Source organism: Poecilia mexicana, unplaced genomic scaffold (genome assembly GCF_051168715.1).
Source record: "Poecilia mexicana isolate PSO_F unplaced genomic scaffold, ASM5116871v1 scaffold_12, whole genome shotgun sequence".
In the NCBI taxonomy this organism is placed as follows: Eukaryota; Metazoa; Chordata; class Actinopteri; order Cyprinodontiformes; family Poeciliidae; genus Poecilia; species Poecilia mexicana.
In genome coordinates, this window is record NW_028263381.1 from 24,658,501 (window position 1) to 24,671,031 (window position 12,531).

General features: G+C 36.7%; 1 non-coding gene across 1 annotated transcript; it reads left to right on the plus strand.

The window, feature by feature from the left end:
• Positions 1–3,680: 3,680 nt before the first annotated feature.
• trnaq-cug (transfer RNA glutamine (anticodon CUG)) lies at positions 3,681–3,752 on the plus strand. Its single transcript has one exon. It is a non-coding gene; the product is annotated as a tRNA-Gln (tRNA).
• The last annotated feature ends 8,779 nt before the right edge of the window (positions 3,753–12,531 follow it).

The following is a 12,531-nucleotide window of genomic DNA, read 5'->3' on the forward strand; positions in this document are numbered from 1 at the left end:
CTTGAAAATAAAGAAATCTTTTAAGAAAGTCGCATATTAAAAACGTGTGATGACTGACTCCAGAATAGTAAGAAAAGGAAAGTAACTTTAGTAAAAGATGCAAATAAATAACTTGGTAAAATGATGTGGATAAAAAGAAAAAACATTTAGCACATATGACTATAAGAAAAGAAATAATCATAAATGCAACAACAATCATAATTACATGTAAGATTATTTTGAATATGTGAAAAGTAAAAATAATTTAGAAATAGTTTAAGTTGAGAATCTACAACAGTTTTTCTAAGAATAAGTAATCTGAATTAAATGACATTTTGAAAAATAGTTTATTTATTTTTCTTCCTTAATTAAAAATTCTCAACATAATTTTGGACTAATATATTAAAAATTTAAGATTGAAAGGACTCCCTCCATTGAAACTGCTAAAACCATAAGCAGACTACAAATAAAATACAATGCAGGAAAATAATTTTAAAAAATTACCAAAAAAAATCCTAATAAAGACAAGAAAGTCAGAGTGTGCTATTATTATTAAAGATTGTAAACCATCCGCCTTTCTCCAACTAACATTGCAGAAAAGAGGCGGGGCACACTCTGGAGGGGTCACCAGTCTTTTGCAGGGCAACACAGAGAAAGAAAACAGTGCAAAAATAAAATATATATATATATACAAACTCACACCTAGGAAAAATGTAAAGAAACAAATTAACCTGAGAGTCATGGTTTGACCTGGTAGGAAGCTGGAGTACCCAGAAAGAACTAACCATTCAAAAACTCCATGCAGAAAGATCCTGGACCGGAAATAAAACCAAAAACCTGAAAGACAGCAGCTCTACCTACTGCACAACTTTAGAGCCTCATTGTAAAAAAATTAATTTAAAATAAAAAGAATTGACTATTAGAAATTGATTTTCTATTACCATAAATAAAATAACTACATTAATAGGAAGTATTAACTAAACACACCAATGCAACTTGAAAAACATGAAAGAAATATTAATATAATGGAAAGTAAAAAAAAACTATATTATTTAAAAATATGAATCATCAACAAATACTTTGTAACGGATTTTTTCGAGTTGCATTGAAAGGCAAGATGAACGTGGAGACGGACCCGCTGAGTTTAAAACTGCCACAGCGAATGAGACCTGAGCTACGCACATGTTAAAATCCTGCAGCAACCAAGTAAAATGCAAAGAACTGCATAAAGTTTTTCCCCAAATTAACAAAACTTTAGATGACTTGCCAACACCAATAAAGCACCTGTAGCTTGTTAAGAATTAGCCTGTAGCTACTGGTGTTGTCTGTGTTCGGATCTCTGATTGATTTTTCCCATGAAAATAAGGTGATGCCTTCAATGTTAAACTCGTATGAAGCCAGGGATGCACTTATGAATGCCTTGGACAAAATATTGTTATTGCATCGTTATAGGATATCAATAAAGAATGTAACTACTTAAAACTAAACCAGTTTTAAATGAAACCCATTTAAAGCTACGTTGAATATGACACGTTAAATTCTAAACGCATCCACACGAACCGGACCTTGACCGTAAGGTTTACATGTATCAGACGTCCTCAGTGTTTGACGCCCCACACATTTGAAATGGTGCAACGCTAAACGACAGAAACCGCAACAATTGGCTTTTAATAAACAACATGCGCGTTAAAAACAAAACGCACCATTTATAAAACTCCACCACGCACTTCAGTTATCATCATTTCCTTTGCTTTTAGTTTTCTGCACATCACCATAACTTATAGCTTTTTAATAATTATGAAGTCTTCCATATTGGCTAGGAAACTAAGGATTATTTTAAAAAGCTTTAAACGTGGGCTCTAATATCTAAGACCGCGTTCTTCCCCTCTTTCTTTCATTCTTCTGTCCCCCGGTGTTAATTGTCTTACCCCTGTCCCGTGGTCTAATGGCGGTCCTAACTGCCCCTCCTGCCCCCACAATTTTCTTTAGTAGTTAACATCCAGGTGAAATTTACGGAATTCTCCGTCCTAAAACTTCTACGCTATGTTTTATATATATATATAAAAAAGAACTGCTGTAATTTGAACTACTTAAAACTAGAAAAGCTTCTGAAGATAGTATTTTTTAAAATTAGATAGCAACTGATATACTTACTGAGGCGAGATGGGCCGCATTTTGCACAGCCTTCAACTCAGGGTCGGTTAAAACACAATAAAAACTTTTCCTTATTACTGAAAATATACCATGAAATACCTACTTAAACAACCCCGTCGTGCAAGAAAAGGAAATGTCTGCAAATGAATCTGAGAATATGAGTCTGGAGCACAAAGGGCGGGACCCGCCCTCTTTCCCAATTTTAACTCGATAATTTGTGATGGATTATGGGAATTCCTTTCTTAATAACGGCCATTTGAACTTTGACCCTTTTGACTATGGCTCTATTATTTGGAAAAATTACAACACAAATGAATTAACAATAAATAATAATAAAAAACAAAATAATTTGAAATAAATAATGATATATAATTGAAAATCTAAAGCTCTTACCTTTACCAAGCGGTATTACGCAACTTTTGAAAGCGACTCTGTTCATCATGAAGCAATTAAATATATTGTAAAAATACTAAAGTCTGTATTAAAAATACTAAACTCTGTATTAAACATCACTTCTGATATATTGAGCTGAAATAAAAAGAAAAAAAATATATCTGAACTTAAATATAATTATTGAAATAAAAATAAAGATTTTCCCAAAAATATAAAGAAAAGATCACCTGTTAGACATGCACAATATGAACATCATACTAAATATTTACTATTTCTGTTCTTCACATTAAAATAGAAAGTTGTTTTACGATAATAAAGATGCTCTAGAGCGCTGCATCTTTTCACTGACCAGTTCACAGATTTATAGTAAAAAGACGAACGCAAAGATGCGAGAAAAAACAAAAACATAGTTTTATGGAGGAAAAGCCTCTCAGACTCTGAGCTCAAAGAGATGCCAGAGAACACCAGACAATTTTGTTTTAAGTAGACAATTAATTTAATTTCACATAATTATCTCCGTTGAATCCATTTGTTTGTAATGAAACACATTTACTGTATTTGATCTTTGTTGTGAATGACGTACATTAACAGACGAACGAGTAATTAGTCCAAGTTTGTCGTTTATTGAACATTCAGAAATTACATTTGTATGTGATGACTCCTGAAATTTGTAAAAGGCAAAGGCGCATGTAATGTTAAAACGCAGGCGCAAGGTAAAATAACCCTTTTACCAGGGGTGAAGCACAGCTGTTGTCATTGCAACCGCCACGAGCCGAGCAGGGATTTCATTAAAAACATCCCATTCAGTTACGATGTCAGGTTTTCAGGCTGAATCATCATGAATAAAATAATTACATTAATTTGGAAGTGTTAACTAAAAGCACCAATGCAACTTGAAAAACATGAAAGAAATAATATTAGAATAGAAAGTAAAAAAAAAAACTATATTATTTAGAAATATGAATCATCAACAAATTGTAAAAAGTAAAAGGTCTCTGGTTCGAAACCAGACAAACAGTTTTTGGAGGTTATGCATCTCTTAGGGTGCAGTGAGACAACAAGAGCCTTCCTCTTTCATGACGGTTCATTTGCCAATTGACTACATTGTAGGCATCTTTGAAATCTAGGCTACTTTACTTAAGCCACCACTTGGTGGTTCTATGGTGTAATGGTTAGCACTCTGGACTCTGAATCCAGTGATCTGAGTTCAAGTCTCAGTAGAACCATTTGTCTCTGTTCCTGACATCTTCCATAATTTTTTGATCTCAGGCTTAGTTTATGGACTGTTTAGTGGTTATCATGTTTGCTGCACATGCAAAAGGTCTTTGGTTCAAAACCAGACAAAAACAAATTTTGCATGTTCTGTTCATCACAGGTGTTCACTAAAGGTCAACAAGGGATCTGTGGTGTCATGGTCTGTACTCTGAATCCAGGCATCTGAGTGCAAGCCTCAGTAGAAACTTTCAGGCGCTGCATCTCACATCATCAACTTTAGAGCCTCAAACTGAAACAAAGCAGAGAAATTCAGTTTCTGTAGTGTAATATATTTTCCAGCTCCATTAAACTTTGTCCCTAGTTTTTGTCAACACCGTCAGAAATGAAAAGAATGTAAAAAAAATAAAAATAAAAATAAGGCATTATTGAGGGGCACCAGAACTTCTGAGGACCCCATGACGTCGTCTTTTCTCTTCCTTTGCTAGGAGAGCTAGTTAGCTCTGGTTAGGTTATGTTATTCTTTAGGTTTTTCTTCTGTTTTATTCCTAAGTTGTTTGTCACAACCATGATGTGTCAACACCATAACTGACAATTTATAAAACTTTGATGAAATTTTGCGAAATAAGAGCTTAATTTTGGTAAACTGTAAAGATTTCATGGACCTGATGAGCTACAATATGGCCTCCTTCAGAATAACATCATATAAATTGAGGTAGTTTGGCATTTCGTCAATCCCATTCAGAGTTTTTCTGACTCTTTCAGTGAAATTGTTGACAAATCTCACTTAAATGTGCAATTAATTCATTTTAATATATTTTACATAAATTGAATTACTTCACATTTATCAAGTTTTTCGTTTTACTCCCTAGTTTGTCACCACCTTCAGTTCTGGGTCAACTCCGTCAGATGGTTGTTGTTTTTTGTTTTCAACAATATTTATTTTTTGTTTCTTGAGAAGCATTTGCCTATAAAACTGAGTAAAAACATCACGTAGTAAATTTTTTTTAATTTATTGTCAGATGGTGACAAAGTTCTGGGTCAGGTCGATTAAAATTTTTTTTTTTTTTAATGTTTCAACTAGGAGCCTGTACCTTAGCACCTTAGCCAAAACCTAATTACTATACATATTTTTACACCACACTGTGGCAATTTCCCAGGCCTTTTTTTTTTTTTTTTTTACATTTTCCGGGGGGCTTTACATCATTAAAACGAAAACAGTGAGAAAGAGCAATAAAAAGTAGTTAATAAATAGATAAAAAGTAAAGATAAAAACATTAAAAACATCAAAGACATCAAAACCCACTCTAACCCTAATTTAGCCATAAGCAACTCTAAACAGGTGGGTTATAAATTGAGATTTAAAGGCACCCAGTGTTTCAGCTGTTTTACAGTTTTCTGGAAGTTTGTTCCAAATCTGTGGTGCATAGAAACTGAATGCTGCTTCTCCTCGTTTGGTTCTGGTTCTGGGGATGCAGAGCAGAACCAGAACTAGAAGATCTGAGGGGTCTAGACGGTTGGTACAGCAATAACAGATCTTTAATGTATTGTGGTGCTAAACCGTTCAGTGATTTATAAACTAACAGTATTTTAAAGTCTATCCTCTGAGCTACAGGGAGCCAGTGTAGGGACTTTAAAACTGGTGTTATGTCTCTATCTTCCTGGTTTTAGTGAGAACAGCAGCAGCTTCTGGATCAGCTGCAGCTGTTTGATTGATTTATTAGTCAGACCTGTGAAGACGCTGTTGCAGTAATCAATACGGCTAAAGATAAACGTATGGATGAGTTTCTCTAGGTCCTGCTGAGACATCAGTCCTCTAATCCTGGAGATGTTCTTCAGGTGATAGAAGACCGACTTTGTGACTGTCTTAATGTGGCTCTGAAGGTTCAGGTCAGAGTCCATCACTACTCCCAGGTTTCGGGCTGATCGCTGGTTTTTAGTTGTAATAACTGAAGCTGTGCATTGATTCTAGTTCGCTCCTCTTTAGGTCCAAAGATAATAACTTCAGTTTTGTTTCTGTTCAGCTGGAGAAAGTTTTGGCACATTTATCTGGTCTAAGCGTCTATTGGATGGGGTCAAAGGTCACCTGGTGACATCGTGATGTAGAGCTGTGTATCATCCACGTAGTTATGGTAGCTGATCTTATTTCCTGCTATAACCTGAGCCAGTGGGAGCATATAAATATTGAAAAGAAGGGGCCCTAGGATTCAACCTTAGGGTACCCCACATGTGACCTTTGACCTCTCTGATGAGAAGTTTCCGATAGAAACAAAGAAATCCCTGTTCTTTATGTAAGATTCAAACCAGTTGAGCACTGGACCTGAGAGTCCGACCCGACTCTCCAGTCGATTCAGTAGAATATCATGGTCAACAGTGAGGTCCAACAGAACCCGGATCAGCAGAATAACAGCAGCAGAGAGTTTGTGTTCAAACTGGGAGTCGTGATCATGGTTCATGTCAGGAGATAACATTTTTTCCCAGTCTGACCAGATACCTCAACAAGAATCAACATGAAATTCTGAGTTTTGGCTCATTTCTCTCATGACGCTTTCAGTTTAAACTCACTTGTTCAGGTGTGGCTTCAGTCTGGTTCTGTTGTGGTTCTGTTGGGTCTCAGTTTGTTGTTCAGATATTCTTCATCAACTCTTTGGATCATTTGAACAAACTTTGAATTTAATTTTGTGTTTTACTAGAACTTGATCTAAAGGTACTTTCCTGCCAATTTCAGGAGTGAACTTGTTCACTCCTGAAATTGGCAGGAAAGTTTAATCTCTGCAGTTTGAAGATTAATCTACAGGATTATTAGATTACTGATGAGATAGAATCAAATATGATGATCAGTTGATGTTTCTTGTTTTTCTTTGAACAAACTGCTCCATGATTTTATTTCCTGGTATCAAACTCTGGTCTCCACCATTTAAGTCAGACACAACAGTTTTCTGTTCCTTCAAAAAGAAAATATTACTTATTATTATAAAATATTCATGTTGAAATTTGTTCAGTTTAATCAGATTCTTTATTGTGAAGCTAAATATGTACTTTTTTCCATTTCCATTTTTTTCCTGTCATATGCTAAATAAAATAAAATATTGCTTTCTTTACAATCATAACTACAGCTGTGATCAAAATAAGTAAACCCTGATTTTTATTAAAACTTTTCTCTTTCCTCATGAAAACTTTATCCACAGACATAAATACGTTTGACAGCTGCAACTAAGTGTCAGTGCATTTGAGCAAACACAGCTTACTAAATACTAAACTGATTTTCACACTTTTGTGCTGGAAAACTTATATAATCTGGAAAAACTCAGATGGAGAAAAAGTACGATTAAAGAATATAATTACAAAAATGAATATCGGTTCTTTGGCTTTTGGACCCCGGCAGATAATTTGAGCAGGGATTTGCTGTGAAGTAGGAGACATGACGCAGCGATGGGCAGAACAAGTGAGGCAGAAGTCTGCCAGTCTCCTGAGGTAAGAAAATAAATATTCAGTTAAAAATATTTTAGTTTAGAAATCCGACATTTATGTTTGTATGGATAACAAGGTGAAAATCTCTTTGAAAATTAATTTTCACTTTTCCTCCGATATGCCAAATAATGTAGAATATTGTTAATTCTTTTTACCATCAATCTTCTTTACTGTTGTGGTCAAAAGTAAGTACACCCTCTTTATTTTCTGATGAAGTCTTAATGTAACATGAACTGTGGAGCTGGAATCTTCCAGATGCTGGAAAAGAGCAAAAATCAACATTTCAGAGTCGTTGATCCTGAACCAGAAGCTGCTCTGAGATCAGTTTAGTGAAAATGTTTGTGCTGCACTAAAATCAGAAAATGTGAAACCCAGGAGTTTGTTTCAAATCCAAATGACATCGACAGGTAAAAATTCCTCAGATTCCCACGTCTGGTTCATCTGGTGTAAACGGACTCAAACATCCTGTTGGACATTTTAGTTTGATTATGCTAGTTTTAGTGATGTTTAACCTTAGCACATGTGGAAACATTAGATTGATCATGATTGTTTTGAGTAGGCATGAAACCACCTAAATTGATTAAAATTACTCTAATCAGTAAGTTTTTTTATATGAAATTACAATCTTAACAAGTGTGTAAGTCATATATTCATCTGAAAATGTTTTAGTTCATTATAACCAAAGAAGTTGAAAACTAATCAGAAAATGCTGAGTGTAACCAGAGGTCGCGTTAGACTTCTTTGTACTCCGTCATTTTGATCGACAGGATTTTAAATAATCGGTCATGTTCTATTTTACCCGTCAAATTATACTCACACTAACATCAGATATTTAGCCGCATTTCCATGTGGTTTAGTGAATATTCACCCAGTTGAACCGTGAATCCAGATCCCATCACACATAAAACGGATAAATGCATCTAACTTTTTCTCCATAGTGACAAAAACCAGACTGTGGTTATAATAAATTAAATTAAACGACTCCACTTAAATTACATCACTTCACCTGCTGGGGTCTGAACTCACAGCATCACAAATTCCTCCTGGTTGCATCTGCAGAGAAATTTGCGCTGGTTCATCGGGCAGTTGGATCTGTCTGATCCAAATCGATCCATTGAACTTTTCTTTTGTTTTTACCCTGTGCGGTTCAGGCGTGCGAGGATTATTTTTGTTTGTTTGTTGGTTTTTTTGGGTGGTTTCACTTCCCCAAAACACAGATGTTATGTCTGCTGTGCTTCTGAGCACCGCTCTCTTTCTGGGCGTGGAAGGGTCATGTCTCCAGCTCCAGTTGTTAAAACCGCAGGATGAGTTAAGTTTAATTCATTGCAGCGGCGGAGCCGCATCCGCGTTGGTTGTGCAGCCGCAGCACACTGCGTTTGTTATGATCTAATTAACTTGTGCACCTTTATTTATTTTCTCAAGATAAACTGCCAGCTCTTCTGTTTAGACCAGTGTTTCTCAACCCTGGTCCTCACCGCCCCTGCTCTGCATGTTTTAGATGTGCCTCTATTCCAGAACAGCTGATTCAAATGATTCCATGACCATCAAGTGCTGCAGAAGCCCGTTAATCACCCAGAGATACAATTCAGGTGTGTGGTAGAAGGGAAATACCGAAAACATGCAGGACAGGGGGGCGCTGAGGACCAGGGTTGAGAAACACTGGTTTAGACTATAAATGGATTCAACATTGCATTCTCTTTTGTTTTCTCTGTTCTGTATCTAATGGAGACTTAAATTAAACATGCCATTTCTACCAAAATTTTTGAATGGGCTTCCTAACCAGACGCTCCAAAGCGTCCAGTCCATAACTCTTCAACACGTTGCCAGCTTCCGGTCAGAAAGACGCCTTTAGTTCAGAGTCTATGAGATGATATTAAGAAAGGATTCTTGTATTTATTAATTTTAGTTGCCTCTGAGATTAACTCTTTGCATAAAGTCTATCATGTCCTCGCATGAGGGTGTTAATTATAACCTGTCAGATGACCGACAGCGTTAAAAACAAAACAAAAAAAAAGTCAAATACGGAAGTTTCAGTACCAAATAACAGATGTTATTTGGTACTGAAACTGTTTATGTCTGTTTTATAAGAGTTTGAAGATATTATATGAAACGTTTGCTAATTTTTATAATCAGAATTTGCTGTTTGATGCCCTGGGTCAGAGATCAGAGGTCAGGAGAGCTCTGTGCGGTTCAGGAATCAGTTTGAGGCAGTTTGGAAGAATGAAAAATACTAATAGCTGATGAACTTCAGCCCCATTTTCTTGAGTAAAATGTTTCTGTATGAAATGAACACATAATTGTTCCTGCCCTGGGAAAATGTGCAGGGAGGATTAGACAGCGATGAATTCATCCCTTGGTCTTGGTAGCACCTGCAGGGTCTCTGGCGTACGGCAGCATGTCATGACATGGTGCTGCTTGTACGCAGGCAGAGACAAACTCTAAACATTGGAACGCATCAGACAGTAAAAACACACCGTGATATAAAAGTAATTGAGCTAAAACAGCCAATCAGATTGCTGGGCTTTAACTGCACTCTGGAGACGAGTCTTTGTATTTTTATATTTTTCCAAGGCAATTAATTTCTTCTTTGTGGCTTTGGTTTCTGAGGAATATGTTGGGCTCTTGGTGTGATTTTATCCACTTGATTGTTTGAATAAAATTCTAGTTGATTGTGAAGTTGAACAGTGATTGTTGTCTTGGTTTCACTTTTACACACGGCATCAACGGACCTGGGAGACGAGGTGACAACGAACAACAGGTACATTTTTCCAGTCTCAAAAATCCCCAAACAAGATCAACCAGCAGTGGTTGCAGTTCTGTCTGACATGAACTCAGTGAAATTTCCAATCATGACCCAGTTTGTTCAGAGATTCACCACCTGGATGAGTCCAACATCAGAACAATCAACTGTCTCTGTAGAGACTGAATACATTAAAGCCACTGAAACTCTCCACAGCATTAAATCACTGTAACATCATAATCTGAAATAAAATGTTTACACATGGTACTCCAGCTGTTTACTTGTTTTTGTTTTACCCTCTTATTGTCTTAAATCTGTTTTTGCTCAAACTTTATGAAGTTTGCTCAATCAGCTCAATCCCACTGCCTGCAGTAAAAGTGGTGAGTTGTAGTACTCTAGTCTGTTTGCCTGACTTAAAATCAGCTCCATTAGCAGGAATAAACTCTTAACTCTCCCCTTGTCTCCCTTTCTGGAAGAGGGACCAGATTAAAGGTTGAGGGGCTTCAGGCCCTTAAACTCTCCTGCTCCATGCAATAGTTTATAGTAGGAGGCTCTCTGCTGCCACCTACTGGTCAAACTGCCACCTATTCCACTTCGGGTTGAGCTACATTTGTATAAAGTCCTATAACTGGTACAACTGATGCTGCTGTGCAGTCAGTGTAAATGCTCTGACTAAAAATGTTTACTGTGGAGCCAGATGTCTAGTAAGTTGCATCAGGCTCTAAACTATAACTTTATATTGTGGACTTGAACAGGCCACATGTTATTAGGATTGGACTATAAATCTGAGTCAGTATAAAATTAATCATTTCCACATTTAAAACACTTAAATTGATGTAATTTATTGGTATTAACTTTATTCTGAACCTGTGTAGAAAATCTAACCTAAGATGTGCTATAAAATCAGAGTCCCACCATATTTGAGAAACCAAATTTTGAAATGTTTGTGAGTTATGAAAAGTATCTGCAGTAGAGGAAGCTCATCTGAGAGTCGACGACCTCGGGCTGCTGGGGGTCAACGAGCTCTTCCACAGCCTCCAGCAGCTCCTGGTCGGTGGGCTCAGGCAGCAGGGAGGTATCGGCAGGATGCGGCTCTCCGGAAGAGGCTGAAGGATAAAAGACACGTTTCAGTCAAAACTTGTCTTTTCTGCACCTCACAGACATAACAGCAGACAGATCTGCTAAAGAAATGATGCAGACAAAGAGACAAGCAAGATTAAAAGTTACAGAGTTTGATTAGGGACAGAGTCTGGGTCGCTTTAAGACAGAGGAATGAGTGGATTTTATCTACAGATGAAGTGATAACCAATGAAGCATCAGCCCAGTTAGTGATGAGTGAGTTACAAGCAAAGTATTGACTGGACTCACACTTACTGTTTCACCTCTAGTTCATCTCATTGCTTGAATATTTGTGAAATAAAATGGGAGAAAACAGTTATCATTTCTTATCAGCAGTCCAGCCAAAGACAAACTGTGCGTCTGTTACTCACACTCCTCCATGGCAGCAGTCGGCCTGACCAGAAAATTCATGATTTTCACTAACAATAAACAACAGATTACCTTTTCTGTCGCAGGGTTCATGGGACTGGAGGAAAACATTCATGTGGATCAACGTTCAGCTTGGAGGCTACAGGAACCAAACAGCTGAAATGAAACGTTTATGCTTGCAGAATAAAGAGTCAACAAAATGAACTGGAGGAAATAAATCTGGTTAGACAAACCTTTAAGCAGAACTCCTTTAAAAACTTTCATTTCCAGGATCAACCACAGATAGATGTTGGAGGAATCTGAGGAATGGTCGGTCATCACACACGTCTTCTGGGACTGAGCACAAATAAAGACCTTCTGGAGGAAATGAAGCAGCAGATTGAGGACATTCTAAGGACAGATGTCCCCATGGAGCCTCTTCTGTCTCTGCTGGACAGAAACACCAAGGATTTACTCACTAAAGATCAATGTTACATATTGATGCACATTCTGCTGCTAGTAGCAAGAAAGACAATTACACTAAACTGGATTAAACCTGTTCACATCACACTAAACTGGATTAAACCTGTTCACATTTACACTAAACTGGATTAAACCTGTTCACAGTTACACTAAACTGGATTAAACCTGTTCACATTACACTAAACTGGATTAAACCTGTTCACAGTTACATTAAACTGGATTAGAACTGTTAACATTACACTAAACTGGATTAAACCTGTTCACATTACACTAAACTGGATTAAACCTGTTCACATAACACTAAACTGGATTAAACCTGTTCACATTACACTAAACTGGATTAAACCTGTTCACATAACACTAAACTGGATTAAACCTGTTCACATTACACTAAACTGGATTAAACCTGTTCACATAACACTAAACTGGATTAAACCTGTTCACATTACACTACACTGGATTAAACATGTTCAGTTACACTAAACTGGATTAAACCTGTTCACATTACACTAAACTGGATTAAACCTGTTCACATTACACTGAACTGGATTAAACCTGTTCACATTACACTACACTGGATTAAACCTGTTCACAGTTACACTAAACTGGATTAAACCTGTACACATTACACT